Source organism: Hyperolius riggenbachi, chromosome 5 (genome assembly GCF_040937935.1).
Source record: "Hyperolius riggenbachi isolate aHypRig1 chromosome 5, aHypRig1.pri, whole genome shotgun sequence".
Lineage (NCBI taxonomy): Eukaryota > Metazoa > Chordata > Amphibia > Anura > Hyperoliidae > Hyperolius > Hyperolius riggenbachi.
Genome location: NC_090650.1, coordinates 134,158,323 through 134,182,972, shown reverse-complemented (window position 1 = coordinate 134,182,972; position 24,650 = coordinate 134,158,323). Strand labels below are relative to the sequence as shown.

The 24,650-nt window shown below is 43.4% G+C and overlaps 1 protein-coding gene across 2 annotated transcripts in view; it reads left to right on the top strand.

The window, feature by feature from the left end:
* The first annotated feature begins 266 nt into the window (after window positions 1–266).
* TMEM108 (transmembrane protein 108) overlaps window positions 267–24,650 on the top strand; it is a 282,268-nt gene continuing 257,884 nt past the window's right edge. The window contains exon 1 of one of the 2 annotated variants that reach the window (XM_068234491.1): window positions 267–547. The gene's annotated coding sequence lies outside the window, so the exon portion shown is untranslated. The remainder of the gene's footprint in view (window positions 548–24,650) is intronic. The other variant, XM_068234490.1, reaches the window with a different exon arrangement.

Here is a 24,650-nt window from a genome sequence, read left to right as displayed (position 1 = left end):
TTCCTACTGTCACTAAACCTTGTTTCAGAATATTTTATAAACATCTTTGTAGGTTTACAGTTCTCATAAGTGGTAACCTCTAACTGAAAAAATGCAATTGTATTTGCAGGCTTCTCACTGCACGTCTGTAGAGTGACACCCAGACACTGTCACCAGTCATCTATTGACTTTCCTTATGTGTCGCCTGGTATCAGCAGATGCCACTCTACAATCAGAAGCGCTTGCATCTTGAAAGCTAGTCCAAACAAGCAAACGGGGGCGACAAACCCTCTGCTCCCAAATGAACCAGTGTCAGCTCTCAGCCCCTCTCTTGGATGCTGCTGTAGCCAGTGCTGTTGTTTGCAGCGATTGGCCGAGGAGGCTGTGTGATTCATTCCAGACTGCCGGAGCTATTGGTCTCCCTAGTAGCAGACTCTGCTGGGGGAGGCTGAGCCAGCGCTGGAGACACAGAACTGAGATTCATACATACAGGGAGTGCAGCTACGACCATGCATATGCACAGTAGTTGGATGCCTGCAATTTAGAGACCCAGCATTCTTTATGCAAGGTAAGATTTTCACATAATCTGGATTATATTTCACAGTATTTGCTGCACAGAACTTCATTGATGGGTGAACTATGCACTTGTTAATTCAAGTCTTCCCTAAAGATCAGCTGCTGCTATGCAATGTGATTTTAATGCATGGTGGGATTAACAGCTTCTGCTATCTATACATGGCTGATGGTAATGCGGATAGCAGCCTGTTTTTGCAAAGATGTGGATGATACGTGAATTAATAGCCAGGAAAACGTGTTTGGAATTGCTGACGTACAGATAAATTCATCCTGATTGTTGATATATTCCTTCTTCCTGCACATACATAGCCTATTGTCTGTATGGGTGGGATAGAATTACTCCGAAAAAGAAACAGCTGTCGAACCACAGATAATTCGAAATGCAACAATGGCATTTCTGACGTGCGAGTAACTCTTTCAGGGCATGCAAAGGCCTTTGAGACTTGCTTGTCTAATCCTGATCAACTGTGTGCAACTTCTGTGGAAAGCAGTGCTGAACGCTAATGTCTTGCATACATGTCAGCTGTATGAACAATAAACCGCACTGGAACGCAGAAAGTATCATATTACATACTGTTGCGTCAAAGCTGTGACCACAGGACGACATCTGATGATCATACAGTAGAGTGAGCTGTATAATTCTGACAATTCATCTCCATGCATCTGATCCTTGTATCTGGGGAACAGATGTCACATCCCTGAGGCTGATCTCTTGAATTAACCAAGGTAAATTCATGTAATTCACAAGACAGATCATAATCGGGCACATCCATCGCAAATGGCTTGCTGCATTGGAAAAAAATGCTTATCTTGTGAGTAGGCCAGGGGTAAAATGATTAGACTACAGCGTTCGGGTTCAGTATGTTAAGCCGTTTCTTACCAAGTTAATGAAGAAATAGAGAAGGTCGCTCTTCTCAAGCAGCCAAGAGGTTAAAATTTGCTCAGAAATGCTGCATACAGCATGTTTTATTAAGATTAGCAGAACGTATGACAATAATATTACAGCATCTGATTGTGCAGCTGGCCAACGTGAAGATGGATAGGTGGCTGAGGCGCTTTTGGCAGACGGGAAATGATCAGGGCAGGCAGTGGTCCAGCATGGAGAGGATTCAGCACTCCAGCTATGGACAGCTCCTCTCTATCACTTGTCAGCGCTTCTCTACAGCGTGCAGCAGCACTCGGAGACACATCTACAGCCAGAGATCTTATTGACTGAAGGATGCGCAGAGAACTGGCCTGGGTTACCTAGGTGATTCCTGGTTATTTGAAAGCCAAATTGGAAGAGATGGGAATGGGAATTGAAAAGCATGTCCATGCCATTACAAGGGGTTTTATATATGTAAAGAACACCTCAGCAGAGCCACGATAGAGTTATGAATGATAAAGTGTGAATCAACATGTGATCAAAACCACTCAAGGACATTCACATTTAAATTCAAGTGCCTAAGTGACCTTGGGCAAGCTGATGTCCGTGACTCTACAGTGGATAGCTTACTTTTAGAAATGTGGTCTTTGTGATTATTTCAATGACTGCCATATGAGTCTGGCTGAAATTAAATAATTTCCTTAGAGGCATTTCTTGTGTCATGTTACATGTCTGATACATGCTACAATGGTACTCACACAAGGTCTCCAAATTCTATTTTAAAGGAGCCATGTTTAACAAGCAAGACACTCACCTTCATTTAGGCTGTGTTTCATATATTGTCACAGTTGCTAAGGAAACATGTGGTATATTCCTTGCATTTGTACATCTTCCACTTGCCACAGCTAGGCAGTTGATAACATGAACTCACTGATAGTAAAGGACTGAAATTGAATTCATTGGATCAATGCATCGATTCTACTCTGAAAATGTATAGGAACACTTGTTTTCTTGAAAAAAAAAATGAGCGTATGCTGCTGTTCATTTGAACTACTTTCTATTGAACCTACAGGTAGTAACTGCCTATACTGTATATCTGTCTATAGGACACTGAATAAATCACAGTAATCATCTAGATATGGGGTCACTAAATAAAAGTCTGCTGCTCAATCTGAGTTCCCTACCATTACTCACACAACCATGTAAAAGTGCTGTTTCCTCAGAATACAACTGGCAGGCAGAGTGGCAGTAGGGTAACTGATCCGGCCAACAATGTAAATCTTATGCTCTCAAGGGTAAAGCTGGGAGAGTCTTTGGAAGCTGATTTTTGACTGTTACTGGTGCATAGCTGTAGAAAATAAATTGGATTCCCAAAGACTTGAGAATAAAGGGATGCTAAGCATTATTTATGAACATGGAGTTGGTGATTTGCTCAGTGATGCTATCTCTGCATCTCTGCCAGTAATATTGTTATTGGAAATTGTGAGGCATTGTTCTTCTGTGGAACATTTTTACTGCAATCCAATCAGCTTTTTAGTAGTTCTTTTCATGAGAAACTGCAAAATGGTTTACCACATTTTATTGCTGCATTTACTTTTCTGAAGTTTGTCGGGTTTCTTTTGTGCCTCATTTGCAAGTGTACAATTGATCAATCATAGTCATTTATCATAAACAATATTTTATAGATTTAGTAAGTGTGAATAAGAAGATCTATATTTGCATTGTTTAGGATTCAGTTATCACTGAGCGTGGCATTCTTCAATCACAAAGTAACTTGGTGAGCTTATTAATGCCGCTTAAAACCACAAGGAGCCATTTGATATGACTGTCATGGTCTGATAGCTGTATATGCATTCTAGCTTCACATTGGCTGTTAAAGGAGAAGTACAGGATTTGATATATAGCAGCATTCCCATAGTTATTATAACATTTGCAAAAAAAGCTGCCTTTTTCAGGTATTCTTTTGTGTTTATTATAGATAACACTTTTGTCATTAGAAATGTAACCCAGCCTGTTTCTCCTTTTATCTCCAGAGACAGATAGGTGAGTTAAGGCCCATACACACAAGAGATTAAAGTCTCATGATGAGGCTCATAACAATGACCTCTACCAGTAATCCGGTGTGTGTACAGCAGCCCCGGACCCTTGATGGCTGTCCAGACAGCAATCTGCCAGCTGGATTAATGTTCTGTCTGCTTCCCCCGGGATGTCACATCTGTGCCACTCTGTTGTGTCCCCCCCCCCCCCCCAAGTTTACAGTGATCTATAAACTTGGCTCTCCAGCTGTTAAGGAGCTACAGGTCCCACAATGCATTGCAGGAGTCTCACAGCCTCAGTCATGATTCTTAAAGGCAAATGCATTTTGGGACTTGTAATTCCTTAACAGCTGGAGAGCCACGTTTGCAGATCACTGGAGTAGTAGATTGCCACCTGATGTGGCAAAAAAATTGATCCCTTTTCTGATCAGAATCTAATCAGAGAAGGATTGATTTCTTCCACTCACAGCACATAGATTTTTCAATCGATTTCAGCAATTAAGTCTACTGAAATGCTATTGAACCGCAATGTTGCACTGTTCCACGCAATGCAATGCTATGCCTCCCACCGCTTTTGCCCCTTCCCCAATTGACTGATTTTTTCCATCTGATCAGATTGACAATTTTGATTAATCTTTTGTACAATTTGATTGAAATTATGATCTATCTAAAATGTTTAGACATAGTTTTATGGCAGAGTTTCTCAGAATGATCAAATTTGTCAGGAATCCAACTGGGAAATCTATGAATGTGTGGCCACCTTTAGCCAGTTAGCTGGAGAGAGTGTTTACAACAGCTGCAGTCATTATTCTCAGTTAGTGCCCAATCCAGTCATATGTCATGGCATTCTCATTTAAGACTTATGTCAATACCTATAGAGAGAGGAGAAGCACCGATTAATGATTAGATGTTTATAGTGCCACCTACTTCAGGGCAGAACCTTAGTGGACAGAACATAATGTCTGATCAATGTAACCTGGATGGGACAGATAGGCAGCTCCAGAGAAGGATCATCCACCAGACAACCTAGGCAGAGGCTTGGAGAGTATTGGATGCCAAGTGACCCACCTACCACCTTCTTTGACCTCTCTCCACTTCAGCTTACCAAAAGGACCACAAGAGGGCCACAAATCTACTAGCGTGCCTAGAGCACCACATCTTAATCCACCTCTGGACAGCTCTCATCTACTGGATCCAAAGACATCCAAAGACATGAGACTGTCAGCTGATTTATCTAAAACTAGCTGTATCAGTCTACTTGCATCTCATGTGTGTGGGCAGCATAAAGAGGAACTCCAGGGAATTAACCTTGGGGCCTCATACCTACAACTAGTTAAATTGTGTTTGTTATAAGAAAATATAACCCCAAGTCCATGCAGTCTTCAAAATAAGTTGATTGATTACAACTTGATTTAAAATCTAAATGGAAGCTATTCACACAGGGGAAAGCTGTGCCATTTGATGGGCCAGAAGAGGTAAAATGGGCGCAAGGTGCGCCTGGTGATTTGCGCGCTATGCAATTTGCGAACATGGCAGTGCCCAGTGTGTAATCTGGGCACCGGAGTTCAGCCATAGTATAGATGAACTTTGGCTAGCAGCAGTGTGGCACAGGGGACGATTTGGCGCTGGACTAAAGTATAGCCGAGTGCTATTAGGCTCTAGCGGCGGGGGATTATTTGGCTCCAGTAGTTTGCGATCAGGCACTCGTCTTCGGTATAGCTGTGGGGTTACTGTGAGCACTGGGGTTCGGCCACAGCGGGTGCCAACCTTTTTGCTCAAGTGGTGGGTGCTTGGCCATACTATATCTGAGTGCTAGCTGGGGGGTACTAGTTTGTGCTTGGAGTAGATATGTGTGGAGCTTACAGTAGTGATGGTGTTAGGAGTAGGTAGAGGGGGCGATAGTAGAATATTGGTAAGATTTCTCATATTCTATTCTATTATTGGCAACATCACACTCCTATTTTATGAGGTGACACTTTTAAATGTATACTTTTGAACTGCTATTTACTCTCTGTGCTGTTTGCAAAAAAAAAAAGGTATTTTTCAGAACGGATACCCTGTGTAAACGCAGCATCATTACGAATTTCAGTTTCAGTTTTAATGACAGCAAAGCACACTGTTGCATAGAAATCAATGAATGATTTCAGGGGAGGCAGTCTAGAGATGGCTACTTTTAAATACATTAATATTGCTCAACAGAACCCCAGGAATGAATTCTCTGGAGGTCTTCTTTAAGGTGAACCTGAACTCTTGCACAGGACAGAATGAAAACATAGAGAAATGCAATATTATTATATAATATAGTCACAAAGAATCACACTGTAAAAATAAACAAACAAACTGCTACCCCTGTCTGCCCATCTGTAAAATTATTACTCTGCTTAATGTAAAATAATTTAGATAAAACAACACTATTTTTCAGCAATGGCTATAATGGCTACTGTCTTCCTAACTGTTAACCTTCCCTTTCTCTGATACTCCAGATCAGGTGTTTTTGTGGCTATACATGTTATGGATGTGAAGATCCTGATGGTCAAACTTGTTTTATGAGCCTTGCAAGATGGGAAACAGGGTGTGAGGGTCACCAAGAAGAGGCAAAGGAAGGGTTGTGAACATTAAGGGGCCCCAGAAAAGTTTTGCTGGGGGGAGGGACATGATTTGTAGTGACGCCCCTGCTTCCTGTGTCTTATACAAGGGAGAGGATGGCAGGGCAATGATTGGCTGATGAGGCAGTCAGTATTTCATTTAAGTTAGCATTTGCAATGATACCCGGAAATACGCAAGTGGCTAATTTATCAGGTATGTTTACAGGATGATTTTCTGCAGGAACAGCTGAATGGCAGAATTTTCTCCTTTACACAGAAATACACTTAGGGCTCGTTTCCACTAGTGCGGTGTGCGTCTCGTAGACGCACGCCGGCACTGAGCGGGTGGGCGGGATCGTAGGCGAATCCCATGAGCCGTGCCATGCACGGCTATGGGAATCGCAGCCTCCGCCGCGAATTCTGTAGGGGGTTCCGGCTGAATCGCTACTGCAAGCGATTCGGCCGGCAGCGCCGTTATCTGCGATGGCAGAGTTTCCCTGTGCGATTTGCCTAACGGGAAACTCTGCGGATTCGCGGCCGTTTCCGCGAGAGTGGAAACGGGCCCTTACACTATACTTTCTACAGTGGAATCAAATTACCATGCTTATCCACCTTTTTTCATTTTCCATTGTTCTTCACACTACTTAGTCACTAGATTCCTATTACACCAGCAACAGCAATAGTATTATTTAAAGTTATTTAACCACCAATAGCAGTGGGAAGGTGGCGCCGCCAGATCTGCCTAACGCCGATTGGCGTTGAACAGAGGCGCAGAAATAGAATAAAACCGTCTAAAATCAGTTTAAAATGGGCAAGTTGGTGGACTTACCCCCCTCAAGGTAAAACAGACAATGAATTGTTATTTTGTAAAAAAATAACATTTAATTAAGTCACCAATATGCAACGCGTTTCACGGGCAAGGTCAAGCTTCATCAGGCAATCAATGGAGAAATAGGAACTAGTTGTTGTGTGTGACACAGACAACAACTAGTTCCTATTTCTCCATTGATTGCCTGATGAAGCGGGACCTTGCCCGTGAAATGCTTTGCATATTGGAGCCTTAATTAAATGTTATTTTTTTTGAAAAAAATAACAAATCATTGTCTCTTTTACCTTGAGGGAGGTAAGTCCACCAACTTCCCCCTTTTAAACTGATTTTAGACGGTTTTATTCTATTTCTGCGCCTCTGTTCAAACCTTTGTACTTAGTCTAGTCCACTCCTGGTGGAGGAGTGTTATCCCCAACGTCTTCCTGTCTACAGAGATCAACTTTTTATACCTGAGTGAGGTCAGGTTAAAATTCTCCCCACTGCAATCAAAGTGGTTGCCTGAATGGCAACCCACACTTGTGAGTATAATTATCACCAAGATTGTTTTACTTATCCGCATCTAAACCACTACACTATATAGGGCTCTTGGTTTCTTTCTTTTGTTTTACATATACCTGATTGGCATCAAGTCCTGGAGGTTGGGATTAGCAGGGAATGCTCGCGCGCTTTTCTTGCCGAGTTACACAGCGGGGATTTGTGATCAGCCTGCCAGCCCTAATCGGAGCTGGCAGGCTGTTAGAAAAAAAATATGCAACAAACGTTTGTACAGCGCTGCAATCTAGCCCAGCGCTGAACAGGGGACAGCCCTGTCACTTAACTGTCCCCAGGAGTGGCTCACAATGTAATCCCTCTCATAGGCTGATGCCTATAAGGGGGTAGTGTAATGTATGGATCGCAGTCAGGGCCAATTTAAGGGGGAGGGAGGTAGAGGGAAAAAAGGGATTTTTTTATTTTAAAAAAAAATCTTTAAAAATTAATTAAAAAAACAGTTGCAGCAGCAATCAGAGACCACAAAAAATACTCCATTAGTGGCAAGAAAATGAGGTAAAATTAATTTGGGTGGTAAGTTGTACGGCTGAGCAATAAACCGTTAAAGTGGCAAAGTGCTGAATTGTAAAAAATCGCCTGGTCACTAGGGGGGTATAAACCAGTGGCCCTCAAGTGGTAAAAGGACACCTGAAGTAATAACAAGCTGACATCTTTCTATCATTTTTTTAAATAATACAGAGTGCCTCAGACATACAATTGTTTGCCTTTAGTAATGTCTGAGTAAGGTACTTGCAGCCGGCTTGCAACCAACACCTGACCTGTATACTTATTTTCAGACAGTAACTCAGATATTACAGGAAAAAGATGAATCAGTACAACAGCCCAGTAAGTAGCATGGAGACTAAAATCACTACTGCCTTTTAACAAATGTAGCACTCTCATGCTGATGTTTTTGCTGCGGTAGTGTCTGAGTCCTACACGTGGAACAAGCATTAAACCAGTTAGGTCAGAACAGGTAATTTGTATCTGTGTACTGAGTCAAGATATAGAAGCAGAAGATCATCATCACCATAAATGGCCCAAATTTGCCAGTTTTTGTTTCTTATTTTTACCTTGTTTTATTAAGATTTTGTTCAAACTAAAATATGATTGTTTTGGAATTCTCATTAATTGTTGCTGATGCAAAGTCTGAAAATTACAATCTCTGCTTGTTTCCCAGTATTGCTGACTTACCAGTCAACAACAACCTCATTGTAAATTTGCAATCAAGCCTAAATTTAAGAACAAAAACCAACAAAAATAACAATAACAATAAAAATAATCAGTTTTAAACAGTATCACAAATGGGCCACCTGGAAAAGCAAAAATGACTCACGGTGTTGTCTGATAATGAGGCTGCTATGATCACAAATATAGCAGCCGGTTTATCCCACTGGCTAACCACCTGCAGCCCTGATTGTCTAACCAGCACTGCTTTATATAGTGGCTGTGGAGGTTTTGTGGTAAGCAAATCTCTGATTGGCTGCTAGTTATATTATCTATAGCAGCTTTGATTGGTGACTGTGCACAGTACCTGCTTTTATCTTGGGGAAAAGATGATGATGCCCTCTATGCCAATGTATTATTGAAATGAAAAGGAAACAATTAATTTTGTAAGCTCTTCATTTAAACCATAACTGTTACTGCGTTATTTAATGGAGCCATTTCTGGCCTGCACTCCAGTCAGATACATATCATTTTAAAGAGGATGTCAAAAATCGCACCCTCCATTTAATTCGTACCACAGGTTTTACTTTAGACATGCATATACATGTCCTGGTCAGATATAATGACTCATTCAGAGCTATAGCAAGTGGTAAACCTGCTTGACTGCAAAAGATTTGTTCTAAGCTTCTTTAATAACCTCACATACCATGGGTTGAGCTGCGCAGCTTTCTAATAGTATTTGCATGGGCCATTTAATCGGAAACTAGGACAGCACCTGCACCTATGTCTTCACATTTTTGGCTGATTAATATATTTGTACTTTCGCTGATAAACTATCTTTTCCCTCTAGCCTTCTTCCTTGCTGTTTTTGAATGAACACCTGTTTTATATTGCTGTTTACGTCTTGATTTATGCAGTAACTCCTAATGGTGTCACTTTGTTGCCATGGTAAACTCAAGCTGTCACCCCAGTCTCATAATTCATTTTACTTTGATGTTCCTGCAGAAGAATAGCTAGAATGAAGGTTTGCAGATGCATCAAGCAAGCCAATGTTTCTACCTTTTTAGAAGGAATAATCATTGGGATGATAGTCAGAAATGTCACAACAGCCAGTGTCTGCATTCCAAATGACTTGCTGCTACTTTTACTAGATTTTTTAAACGACTAATTGTATAAACACGTGAAAAACTGAATGTAATATGTAGGACCATGAACATTACATTTAAGGGAACTTAAAGTGTAATTTAACTCTGGATATCTTTTGCAAAATAAAACAATTTGCATTTTCTCCTATGAACAAGGATTAAATAAATACACTATACTGCCAAACGTATTGGAATGCCTGCCTTTACACACATGAACTTTAATGACATTCCATTCCTAATCCACAGGCTTTATTATGGAGTTAGCCCACCCTCTGCAGCTTTAACAGCTTCAACTCTTCTGGAATGCTTTCCACAAAGTTTAGGAGTTTGTTCATAGGAATTTCTTCCAGAAGAGCATTTGTGAGAAAGCCTGGCTCACGGCCTCCACTCTCATTCATCCCAAAGGTGTTTTTATTGGGTTGAGGACAGGTCTCTATGTTGGTCAATTTCCTCCACACCAAACTTGCTCATCCATGTCTTTATAGACCTTGCTTTGTGCACTGGTATGCAGTCATGTTGAAACAGGAAGGGGTCATCCCCAAACTGTTCACACAAAGTTGGGAGCATTTATTAGTCAAAAATGTCTTGGTAACATAGAGCATTCAAAGTTCCTTTCACTAGAACTAAGAGGTCAAGTCCAACTCCTGAAAAACAACCCTACTAATCCCTCCTCCACCAAATTTTACACTTGGCACAATGCAAGTATGCTAAATCCAAACTTCAGTCCAGTGGTTTGCCAGACAGAAATGCATCATTTGTCTCCACAGAGAACATGTCTCGACTTCTCTAGTGGCTGCATGTTTTACACCAGTGCATCCAATGCTTTGCATGGCACTTTGTGATGTAAGGCTTGGATGCAGCTGCTCGGAGGTGGGAAGCCATTCCATGAAGCTTTGTATGCACTGTTTTATTAACTAATCTGAAGGCCATAGGAAGATTGGATGTCTATAGCTAGTGACTGCAGAAAGTTGGTGATTTCTGTGCAGGATATGCTGACTTCATTCTGGGACTTAAGGTGATTTATGTAGTTTCCAATTGCTTCAATTTAGTAATATTACCACCAGGGTGTAACTACAATCCATGGGGGCCCCACTTATTCGAGTTTCATTGGTCCGAATCCCACCTAAGTAAGAAGTGTGGCCAGTATCTCTCCCCCCCCCCCCCCCCGTAACAAATGCAGTCAGTTTAATAAACTTTAGTCCAGGGGCTAAGGGAGCCTGCCTCTCTCTCCCCTTATGTGAATAGAAGAGCAGCACAGCAGAGCACATATACCTACTTCAGCTTCGGGTCCTCTTGTCCTCTTTACTTCAGTCAGCATGTAGCAGCATCCCTCTGTAGGCTCCTCATGTATTTATGCAAAGGGTACAGTTATGTCTTCTAATAACACTAACAATTGACTGTGGAATATTTAGTAGCAAGGAAATTTCAGGTAGTATCCTATCCCAGTGCCAGGTTGGATTTCACTGAGCTGACCGATTCTTCCACAAATGTTTGTAGGATTAGTCTGCATGGCCAGAGGCTCTATGGTAATCTCCTGTGTCAAAGGAAGTGGACACAGATATTAGAAGTAAGAGCCAGCTCTATCTGCCCTGTCCTACACACGCACACACAACACACATACACGCATGCACGCACGCACGCACGCACGCACGCACACACACACACACACACACACACACTGTATGTTTGAGGCAGAAAGGCAGGAATTAACTGCTTTCTTGCAGATTATATATTTTAGGAATTTGCAGAGAGAAAGTTAGAAAACTCCAATGACAGATGGCAATGTGCATTGGTAAAACACGCAGTCAAGTAAGGGAAAGATTACTTTGATTTGCTTTAAAGCATACCCAAAGTAGCATGTGACATGATGAGGTAAACACAGCTATATATAGTATTAGTCCTACTAAGAAATTGTCTTAAGTCTCTTTCTGTTTTCCTGGAAAGCAATTTAAAAAAAATAAAAATCTGAGTTTTTATCTATGCAAAGAGGGTCTCTCATTGGGGAATTCAGAACATTTCCTGAAAAGTAATCTGGCTGAGAACACACTTCAGATAAAGTTTTATTGCTTAAAAGTCCAAAGGGTTATTACTTCTGTTTGTTTTCCACCTGAACATATATACCTTTCAGTGTTGTGCTATTCTAAATTAATAACTAAGGACATGTTTTATTAAAGCTTATTGCACACTGAAATGTGGGGAGTGTTCGTTACAGTATATTGGTATCTTTGTTGTGATGCTGCTTTGTCTATTGAGAGAGGGAATTTCAGTGTTTTGCTTTTTGTTCATATTTACTGTAGGAATTAGGATGACTACCATTTCCAGAGATTTAGGCCCACATTTTCTGTAGCCCTGTACATAGTACAGAACAATATATTGGGGAGAAATCCCAAACTCTGTATAATTTGTATAATCGGGACATCCAGCAATACAAATACACACATAGTTGATATGTGTTTTTTTAGACATCACTGGTATACTGGTAAACATTCATATGTTAACGTACAGCAGAATAAACAACACTAGGCTTGCAATCTAGAGCACATGTGTCAAACTCTGGCCCGCGGGCCTAATTTGGCCCGCAGCACCATAAAACTTGTACCGCCAGTGCTTTTATAATTAACATTGATTTTGGCCCGTGGCCATGCTCCCAGCTCCGCCCCTCCCACCCGTCATCTTTTCTTGCCTTTTTTTGTGGCTGGCAGGCTTGCGCTGCCCTCCCTCCTGTACTAGTGATAGAGCGTGGCTACGCTCTATCACTCCCTTGCTCCGCCCCTGGATGCGTCTGGAGCATGGGCTCTCTTCCTCCTTGGCCGCCGCTCCTTTACCTCTTGGAGTTGGCGGCCTGTCCTGCACAGAAGTCCGCTCCCCTAACCCTCTTCGCCGTCGGGCATGCAGCACAAGAATCGGCTGTGACGGGAAGACAGCAGAGTGGCTCCATTATAATAGGCGCATATACAGGAAGTACTTCCTGTATACACAACGTTACCCGGGGAGCCGCTCTTCTGTCTTAGCGTCACTGCTGATGCCTGTGCTGCATGTCGCGCCGCCAGGCATGCAGGGAAGAGGATCGGGGGAACGGACTTCAATGCAGGATGGGCCGCAGACTCCAGGAGGTAAAGGAGCGGTGGCTGTGGAAGGAGGTGGAGGCTAAGGCTGGCTACTTACTTAGCTAACCTATACTGGGCACCTACCTAGCTAACCTGTACTGGGCACTTACCTAGCTAACCTGTACTGCGCATTTATCTAGCTAACCTGTACTGGGCATTTACCTAGCTAACCTGTACTGGGCACCTACCTAGCTAACATATACTGGGGGCATTTACCTAGCTAACCTATACTGGGTCCACCTATGCCTGATGAACCTATATTGGGGGGACCTACCTAGCTAACCTATACTGGGGGAATTTGCCTAGCCTACATATACTGGGTCCACCTATGTCTGACTAACCTATATTGGGGGCACCTACCTAGCTAACCTATACTGGGGGCACTTAATTAGCTAACCTATAATGAGTGTACCTATGCCTGACTAACCTATACTGGGGGACCTACCTAGCTATGGTAACTTATACTGGGTGCACCTATGCCTGTCTACCTATACTGGAGGCACCTACCTAGCCTAACCTATACTGGGTGCACCTATGCCTTGCTACCTATACTGGGGCAGCTATACCTGGCTACCTACCTACCTATGCTAAGGTGTTTTTTTCCCATAGCGGCTATAGCATGCAGTGCAAATTGTCAGGTGCTGTGCAATCATTCCAAATGGGGGGGGGGGTAATTATGACTGTTGGCCCTCGACCTTGTCTAAGTTTTTTATTTCGGCCCTCCATCTAAATGAGTTTGACACCCCTGATCTAGAAGTTAGTAAGACACTAAGGAAGGAGACATAGGAGTTAGGGGATGAGGCAGGTAGTCTTCACTGCAACCTACAGCAAATTATAGGATTGTCTGAAAAGGTGTATTTTGAGAATATGTTTGAAAGTTTCCAGGCTTGGAGCATGATGAACATGCTATGGGAGAGCATTCCAAAGGAGAGGTTATGCTTGAGACAATACCTGGAGGTGGGAGTGAGAGGAGATGACCAAGCTATTTGACAAGAGGATGTCCTGGGAGGGGCGGTATCTTGAAATTATGTAGAGCTTTGTATGATAGGGTAAGGAGTTTAAAATTGATCTTTTGGGTGGCCTCAGCGGAGTGGGAGGAGAGGTGGATGAGATGGGCAGCAGAGTTCAGTGGGAGTTGCCAGTCAGTTTAAGGTAGACTGCAGATTGGGGTGTTAAAGTAGTCAAGATGGAATATGATTAGGGCATGTACAAGTACTTTTGTAGCCTCCTGTCAAAAGAAAGGGATGAATTCTGGAAATATTTCTGAGATGGAAGTAACAAGAGGTAGTTAAAATGCGAATACGTGGTCTAAATGAGAGCTCAGAGTTACTGTCAGACAACAAGCTATAGGAGTTGAGTTTATTGGGGTGTTTATACATTAATGGTAACTATGGATGATGGTATCACAATCTCCATTTTATTCATGTTAAGTTTAAGAATGACATGAATTTAGAGACAGCAGGTTGGAGGCTAAAGGTACCCATACACTCAAACGATTTCCCGTTGAAATACAGCAGATTCGATCACTGTGATCGAATCTGCTGTGAAATCGTTACGCAAATGTTGACTGATCTACCGATTTCCACCCGAATTTTGCTCGATCACCGGCGGGTCTAGAACGGGTCATTAGCGGCGTCCGTTACAGCGACGACTGATGCAGCAGAGCGGCAGAAATACATCACAGTTCTAAATAGATGAGGCATTCCAAGCAGGTTCTGCATGTTTCATTGTAAAAGATGTGCTACTTTGCTTTGATTTGCTGGTGAAATGGCAGTGATTACTCTAGATCTCATATACAGTCATCATCAATACTGATGAATGGCAAGAATCTTTCCAATGTGTTGATTTAATCTGTTATTGCTGCAAACCGAGTGAATGAGTCAGAATTCAATGAAATGCAATTAGCTTACTTCCTGCTTTGTGCAGACTTGTGAGCCAGTGAGACAGAGAGAGAGGATTCTGGGTATCTTTTACACTAAGCTGTTTAGTTTTTGCATAGGTACCAGCATACTTGTAGCTGCAAACTGAAGATGAAATATATTAATTGCATTTTACATAGATCTTTGTACTAAAGAGAAGTAACCCTTTAATTCTTCTCATGCTAGTAGATAATTAAGGTCACTTAAGGAGAAAAGAAGCAACATTAACCTCAGCATTGTAGAAAGAAACTGAATCCATTGCTATTAACACAGTAACCTCAGGGAGGGCCAAGAGATCAGACAAGTCTCAGACATTTCCTGATAGTCCAGGATTATTACATAATGTACTTTACTGTTAGCCTAAAGGGAAATCTTAAAGGGCATTATATACTAAGCTTAGATGATGTACATACGTACATATGTAATTGGGGTTACCTCCAAACAATTATTTCACAACTATAACCAAAAGAATAATAGAAAACCTTCTTGTTGGCTCTTTAAAGTGATAGACCACAGACCAAAAGGAATGGTCAGGTCACTTTACAGTCATTTCCACCTTGCCTTATATCTGCTCCAATTTCTGAAACTACTTAAGATGTAAATATGTCACTACTACTGTAGTTGACCACTGATTATGTAGTTTCTCTGATAGGCCGATGATATTGTCTACTAGTCTGCTATTGTCTACTAGTTTACGGCAAGGTAAACTTTCCCCAGAGCTTTACCATGTGATTACTGTGCTGCTAATCAAAGGGAAGCTTCTGGATAACAGCTCTCCTGATTGCAGGAAACGTACATTTTTTTTTAAGGTGACCGATAACAATCCAATTTCTAATGAAAAACCATTCCAGCGATCAGATAATTCTAATCGGAAGAAAAATAATTCACTACAACATCAACGAAACAATCTTTGCTATCTATCCATCAAAACCAACAAAAACATCCAAATTTTGGTTTGACAAAAATCCAATCGGACGACTATTTCTATAATCGCTTATAATTGATTGTACCCATCAACTGAGATTGTTTACAACCAATCCGATCAGAATTTCTGATCGCTCGAACGTTTTTTCGCTAGAAATTGGATCGTTAGTGGCCACCTTTACATGTACTAGCCCTCTCTGACAGGTACATTTTTTGGGTCCTATTTATAAAGAGGAGAGAAATGGTAAAATGTCACACTTCTTTTATGTTTAAAGAATGATTTAAAATGGAATGCCACATATTGAAGTCATTACTGACAGTCATATGTTGCTTTTAATTACAGGCAGCCCAGGGTTTTCCTGCTGACTAATTGAGCCAGTGAGCGACAATTGAAATGCAACACTAACTTAAATACTTTTTGTCTGTCATAGAAATGCTCAGCTTGCCCTGAACATTCAGACTGGCACACGTGTCTTTGTTTTTTTTGCTAAATATTTATTACATTTTTTTCGCAATTATACAGACGCAGAAAAAAGAACATGTCAGAACAGTGGGAATTATACAGAGTAGCTTAATACAGTGCAGCACCAGGAGAACCTAGAATATAATATCTCAGCAGAGTGAACGATAAATGCAATAACCATAGAATAACCATATTCCAAGTATAACACAATATGCAGTAACAATAATTATGTATGGAAGGTGCATCATAAGTGAGGTTGAGTAAGGTTGTCTTAGAGGAAATCTAGCTATCCAATTGGACTATATGAGATTGTCTGTCCAGGTTGGATTTTAATGTGTACAAAATACATTCCACATAGTAAATCCACCACATTCTATCCAATATAACTCTATGATAACTCTATGGCGAAGAAAGGAGCCTTTCCAATGACTTGCAATCAGGCCACTTGTCTGTTTTTTTTTAAAGAAAGATCAGCTATAACTTTCCCTGAAACAGAAAAGACACTCAGTCACAATTAGGATCATCTGATTGTCTCTACTCTTTATGACGTTGTACCTCATGACTTTAAACGGAATTACCAAACACTGCATTGCTTCAATGGTCGAATGTACAGATAATGCTGTAAAGTGAATATATCTAGTCATTATTTATGATACATTTGTACAGAAGGGTATAACTTAACATTTTTAATAAGGGCTGAGTGAAGCGTGATGGCTGAATACCAACTTTGGCAATGCCGGTGCTTTTAACACTTGTTTTATGTTGTGTTTTAATGATTCACTTTATCACATGTTCACTGACATTAAGAACTCAAGAGGAAAGTTTTGTATTAATTTTGCCCCTAATTATACACATAAAGGAATACCTATGCATGAGATGATGTATAAATGATCTATTTAATTACTAAAGGATTCATGACAGCTCTTCAGCTGCCTCACATATGTGACATGATGGTGCAGCTGCTAGCTTTGTATTCCTTGCTGCAGTGCCATTCTATGGGAAGCCTTGATCATGTATTGCTGCTGCCCTTCTCCCTACCCTCAACCCCCCCAACACTCCCACCAGAACAACCATATCAATATCAATCACAGAAAATAATGGGCATGTTTGACATTCATTCAGTATATCTATCAAAATATAGATTGAAACGTATTGACACCTCTAACAACAGCCATGAACTCAGAAAACAGTTTTTAGTCAGCTTTTCTGATAATACATTGTGCATGTGTTATTTTCATAGCTTATTGTGATGAAACGCGGAAAAGCCGCTGTCTCTCAAGGTGAGGCGGCTGTTTCCGCGTCCAACATGGCGTCACAACGCGGAAAAAACGCTGCATGCCGCATAGGCAGAGCGGCGGAATCCACATTGGGAGCGGCGGAATCCGCATTGGGAACGTCGGAATCCGCATTGGAGGCGACTCCCGCACTCAGTTCACTAGATACATTGCAAGACAGTACTGGTGTGGCTGGGACTGATAATCCACCTAGATTCAGAGTGACACGCGCGCGCGCAGAGAGGCTGAGCTTAAATAACAGCCAGAAGGGAGTCAGCTGACCAGGCAGGTCAGCTGACATTTTCCACCACTCTCATTGGTCCAGCAATTAGGGAGGTCCTGGAAAGGTCCTTGTGTATATATACCACTGGCTGTTCACTTGCTCTTTGTCTGGCGTGCGATCACATACGTGGGAGCACCCAGATCCGTAGTCAGATCCGTAAGTGTGCCGGGACCAGCTGGAGCTGTAATCCTACACTTAGCTAGATTCTGTTGATAGCTAAAGTACTAGTTTGATTGTGATTATCTGTTATGACCCTTTGCCTGCCTTGACTATCCTCCTGAACTCTGATCTTGCACCCCGATATTTCTGATACTCTGTTGCCGAACCCCGACTCGTTCCTAGACTCCGCCTCTGCCTCCTGATTTTGTACCTCGATATTTCTGATACTCTGTTGCCGAACCTCGCCAGTACTTTGACTCTGCCTTTGCCTCCTGATCTTGTACTTTGTCTGTCCGTGTGTGTACGACCTGGCTTGTCCGACCTCGAGAACCGACCTTACTATCGGAGGCGGTTCCCCGTCCTGTCAGTGACACCTCCTCCTGAGTGTCACTTTCAGACAATCCTTCCTACTGTCAGTCTGACTCCTCCCGTCTCGGAGAGCTCAGGTCTGCGGAAGGAATCTGTGCAGTACTCCTTGCTGCACTGAGGCCTAGGCCTCTAAGTGTTACTGTTACACCAAACACTACACTCTACTCAGGTGAACAGAGGTTAGCTAGTATATCGGATTATCGGTGATACTGCAGATCACTTATAATCTGGTATACATCTGTATTCCCAGTGATACTGCAGATCACCGGTAATCAGATCCTCTCTGTGCTTCACCGATCGTTACAGAACGCCAGACCAAATACAAAATGGACGCAAACACTGATCGTCTGGGTGTACTTGCCGCTTCGGTGGACAACATCAATCAAGTACTGGGCACCCACATAACTCTTATTGCCTATCAGGGTCTGTACAAACCCTCCAGACATCAGTGGATCATGTGCGATCCCCTCCTAGCTCTGACATACGTATGCCTGTACCTGAAAGCTTTTCCGACCACAGATCTGACTTCCGGAATTTTAGGAGTAGAGTATTGTCCTATTTTGAGTTGAGACCCCAATCTTCGGGTACTGAGACCCAGAGGGTCACGTTTATTAAAACTTTGTTGTCCGGCGACTCCCAGTCATGGGCATATAGCCTGCCCACCGGAGACAAAGCTCTTACCTCTGTAGAGGAATTCTTTAAAGCTATGGCAGTAATTTACGACGATCCAGACCTTGCCTCGACTTCTGAGCGGAAGCTTAAGCTGTTGCGTCAAGGCGAAGGTCCGGTCGAAGATTACGCGGCCGAGTTTAGGAGGTGGTCAGTTACGGCCAGGTGGGACACTTATGCCCTGTTAGATTGTTTCTTGTCAGGGCTGTCCGATGAGGTCTCTGACATGATGTTAAGTCAGCCCGAGCCCATAACAGTCGATGAGGCCATCTCAGCGGCCATCCGGATCGACCGCAGGCTGGGCTACCAAAGACAAACCAGGGGTAGTTCCCGTGTCAGAAGGGTGTCTTACACCACGGCCCCAGTGATTCCACCTCCTACTGTTTCGTCTTCTCCGGTCTTGCTTCCATCCGAGCCGATACAGATTGGTCGGTCAAAATTGACCCAGGTGAAGCGAAGACGGAGAATGACCGAACAGCTGTGTCTGTATTGCGCTGAAGGGGGCATATAGTACGAAACTGCCCTAATAAGCCAGGAAAACGCTACCGCCTGGGAGTGGTAGGGGGTAACACCCTGGGCGTCCGACTTTTACCCTTAGAGGAAAAACGGTTGCTTCTTCCCTGCACCGTTACGTGGGAAGATAAGACCGAGGTCACGGAAGCCTTTATCGATTCAGGCTCCGCGGCAAATTTTATGGATTTTGAGTTTGCTAAGAAATTAGGTATTCCACTCACACCTGTACAACCACCCATCCAGGTTACGGCAGTGGATGACTCTCCTCTGCAAGGGAATCACCCACTGTCTCAGACACCAGAGGTGGGAGTCACCATAGGGGTTCTGCACTGGGAAAAATTACAATTCTTTGTGTTGCATATGTCTACTTCCACCATTATACTCGGCATGCCTTGGTTGCACCTTCATTCTCCACACATCGATTGGGCCACCGGCCAACTAATCTCTTGGTCAGCACACTGCTTTCAGCAATGTTTAGGGAAGGTGACACTGGGCCAAACCAGGGTTCATGTACAGGGGGTACCTGAGCAATATTCGGAATTTTCTGATGTATTCTGTCCCAAGGCAGCAGACAAATTACCCCCACATCGCTCTTTTGATTGCCCCATTGATATCCGTTCTGGTTGTATGCCCCCTCGGGGTCATTTGTACAATTTATCTGGGCCAGAAAAGTTGGCCATGCAAGAATATATCCGTGAGAATTTGGCCAAGGGTTTCATTCGTCCGTCCCGATCGCCTGCTGGAGCAGGTTTCTTTTTCGTTAAAAATAAAAGACGGGGGCCTGCGGCCCTGTATCGATTACCGGGGACTAAATAAAATCACGGTAAAGAACCGCTATCCGTTACCCCTGATAGACGATTTATTTACGCAGGTCACGGACGCTAAGATCTTCGCAAAACTGGATTTGCGGGACGCGTACAACCTGGTACGCATAAGAAAGGGTGATGAGTGGAAAACGGCCTTTAACACGCCAGACGGGCATTACGAGTACCTGATGATGCCCTTTGGGTTATGTAATGCCCCGGCCTTTTCCAGGAACTCATCAACGAGGTCTTCAGAGAGGTGTTGGGGAGATTCGTGCTGGTCTATCTAGACGATATACTTGTTTTCTCCAACAACCTCTCTGAGCACAGAACGAATGTAAAATTTGTACTCAACAAACTAAGGCAAAACTCTCTATACGCTAAACTTGAGAATTGTATTTTTGAAGTAACATCTGTCGCCTTTCTGGGTTACATTATTTCCACCACGGGCCTGTGTATGGACCCCGCCAAAGTCTCTGCTGTGTTAGAGTGGCCCCAACCCAACTTGCTATAGGCAGCACTGAAGGCACACTGGCTCACCCACTAATCCTTGTGTTTCCTTCCCTTTTGTTTCCTCCCCACTACCCTCTAGATTGTAAGCCCGCAAGGGCAGGGACCTCCTCCTAGTGTTTCTCATACTGCTGTTATTTTAACATATGCACATGTACCAACTACATATCAACTATGTATGTATCTGTATTTATTCTATTCAATGTCATGACTGTACAGTGTCTTGTATTTCTTATGTATATTCGTTCCCCATTATTTGTTTGTACTATGTACAGCACTACGGAAGATGCTGGCGCTATATAAATAAAAAATAATAATAATAATAACCCGTGGGGTTAAAATCTTTACAGCGGTTTTTAGGCTTTGCGAACTATTACAGAAGGTTCATAAAGGGGTATTCCACGGTCATTTCACCCCTCACCTGTCTTACAAAAAAAGGGGCGATACTAACCACTGGACCCCAGAAGCTCTACGAGCATTCTCCACTCTGAAAGACTTGTTTTCCTCAGCACCCATTCTGAGGCACGTTGACACTTCTTACCCCTTTATTGTTGAGGTGGACGCCTCAGAGGTCGGGGTAGGGGCTGTGCTGTCTCAGCGATCAGGGTTGCAGGGAAGATTACATCCCTGTGCCTATTTCTCTCGTAGGTTCTCTCCGGCAGAAAGAAACTACGATATAGGCAACAGAGAGCTCCTTGCCATTAAACGTGCCTTTGAGGCGTGGCGTCACTGGCTGGAAGGAGAAGAGCATACGATTACAGTATACACTGATCACAAAAACCTGGAATACATCGAGGGGGCTAAGAGGTTAAGTCCCCGTCAGGCTCGATGGTCGTTATTTTTTTCGAGGTTCAGGTTCATGATTACGTACACCCCGGGCAACAAGAGCATTAAGGCAGATGCTCTGTCCAGATGCTTTGAGCCAGAGACAGCCCAGCCTCCTGCCCCAGAGTCCATTATCCCACAGAGGCTAGTGCTAGCGGCAACTGAGACTTGGGAGGACTGGACAGAGACCCTGAGGCCTTTTCAGCAGGATGTCCCTGAAGGGAAACCTGAAGGGGTGATGTTTGTACCCCTATCCTTTCGTCTCCGCACTTTGCAGATGTTTCATTCTCACAAGAATGCGGGACACCCTGGGGCATATAGAACTCAGGATCTAGTGTCCAGGTGTGCTTGGTGGCCTTCGTTAGCAGCAGACTGCAAGGAGTTCGTTAGGGAGTGTGCAGTTTGCGCAAAGAGTAAACCCTCCCGGCTGGCACCTGTGGGTACCTTGCAGCCTTTACCCACCCCGAGTGAGCCATGGACTCATTTGTCCATGGATTTTGTGGGTGAACTTCCCAAGTCAGAAGGTATGTCGGTCATTTGGGTGGTAGTCGACCGCTTCAGTAAAATGGCCCATTTTGTGCCCTTGAAAGGACTCCCCTCGGCCCAGGAATTGGCCGACTTGTTTATTACACATGTGTTCCGGCTGCACGGCATTCCGGAGAACATAGTGTCGGATCGGGGAGTCCAGTTCGTTTCTAGATTCTGGAGGGCATTCTGCCAACAAATGGGCATGAAGCTGTCATTTTCATCGGGCTACCACCCACAGACCAATGGGCAAATGGAGAGAATCAACCAGTCATTGGAGCAATTTTTGAGGTGCTACGTTGCGGAGACGCAGAGTGACTGGGTTTTTTGAGTCAGAAGGGTTAAGCTGACAAAAGACGTTCGGTGGAGTGGAGCTTCCAGCCAGGAGACTTGGTTTGGGTGTCCACACGTCATTTGGCCCTGAAACAGCCCTCAGACAAATTGGGCCCCAGGTTTGTCGGTCCATTTCCGGTAGCGAAAAAGATTAACAACGTCACTTATACCGTTGATCTCCCCGCCAGCATGCGTGGGGTGAGATCATTTCATGTATCCCTGCTCAAACCAGCAGTCCATGTGGGCCCTACTCCTCCTCCTCCTGTCCTGGTGGATAGTCAACCTGAGTTCGAAATAGAGAAAATTTTGGACTCTCGCATTGTCCAGAACTCGGTACAGTATCTGGTACACTGGAAGGGATATGGCATTGAGGAGAGACAGTGGGTACTGGGGACTCGCATGCATGCGGATGAGTTGAGGAGAGAGTTTTATGCCTTACATCCCGAGAAACCTGGTAGGAGTTGTCCAGAGTCCACTCCTCGAGGGGGTGGTACTGTGATGAAATGCGGAAAAGCCGCTGTCTCTCAAGGTGAGGCGGCTGTTTCCACGTCCAACATGGCGTCACAACGCGGAAAAAACGCTGCATGCCGCATAGGCAGAGCGGCGGAATCCGCATTGGGAGCGGCGGAATCCGCATTGGGAACGGCGGAATCCGCATTGGAGGCGACTCCCACACTCAGTTCACTAGATACATTGCAAGACAGTACTGGTGTGGCTGGGACTGATAGTCCACCTAGATTCAGAGTGACACGCGTGCGCGCAGAGAGGCTGAGCTTAAATAACAGCCAGAAGGGAGTCAGCTGACCAGGCGGGTCAGCTGACATTTTCTACCACTCTCATTGGTCCAGCAAATAGGGAGGTCCTGGAAAGGTCCTTGTGTATATATACCACTGGCTGTTCACTTGCTCTTTGTCTGGCGTGCGATCACATACGTGGGAGCACCCAGATCCGTAGTCAGATCCGTAAGTGTGCCGGGACCAGCTGGAGCTGTAATCCTACACTTAGCTAGATTCTGTTGATAGCTAAAGTACTAGTTTGATTGTGATTATCTGTTATGACCCTTTGCCTGCCTTGACTATCCTCCTGAACTCTGATCTTGCACCCCGATATTTCTGATACTCTGTTGCCGAACCCCGGCTCGTTCCTAGACTCCGCCTCTGCCTCCTGATTTTGTACCTCGATATTTCTGATACTCTGTTGCCGAACCTCGCCAGTACTTTGACTCTGCCTTTGCCTCCTGATCTTGTACTTTTTCTGTCCGTGTGTGTACGACCTGGCTTGTCCGACCTCGAGAACCGACCTTACTATCGGAGGCGGTTCCCCGTCCTGTCAGTGACACCTCCTCCTGAGTGTCACTTTCAGACAATCCTTCCTACTGTCAGTCTGACTCCTCCCGTCTTGGAGAGCTCAGGTCTGCGGAAGGAATCTGTGCAGTACTCCTTGCTGCACTGAGGCCTAGGCCTCTAAGTGCTACTGTTACACCAAACACTACACTCTACTCAGGTGAACAGAGGTTAGCTAGTATATCGGATTATCGGTGATACTGCAGATCACTTATAATCTGGTATACATCTGTATTCCCAGTGATACTGCAGATCACCGGTAATCAGATCCTCTCTGTGCTTCACCGATCGTTAAACTTATATTTATTATTATTATTTTTCATTTATAATGTGCCAACATATTCTGTGGCGCTGTACAAAGTAAGAAACAATCATGGGGTACAAACAATACAGACAATGGTATACACCAATATAAACAATACAGAATTGATACAAAATACAGAATTGGTAATTACAATGACAAAAGTAACACGATGAATAAAATGTATAACAAATTCCAAGACACAAAAAGGTTTACCAGACAAAATTAATTTTACTTTAGATTTTAATAAAAAGTTGAAAATGTAAAATGTATATCCCCTTTCATGACTGTGTTTCTTCAAAACTGGCATCTCAATTCATAGCACTTTATTATTTAATTTGTGAGATCACAAACCCTATTTCATTTATCATGCCAGACATATGAAAGCTCCTTATCAGAGCTATATTGCAAGATAATGTTATAGACACATCATAAGTGTTGAGCTCCTTCCTTTTCTGCTGTCTATGTTTGATCTGCTCTTCAGGTGGAATAGCTCTAGGTGATGATTCTATAAGAGGCACACACTTTGCAGAGGTCTCTGAGCTGCCAGTAGAAATGTTTCCAGTTTACAGTATATTAGTGCTCTCTTTCAAAGTCATTAAAATTGCCTTTAGGGAGGC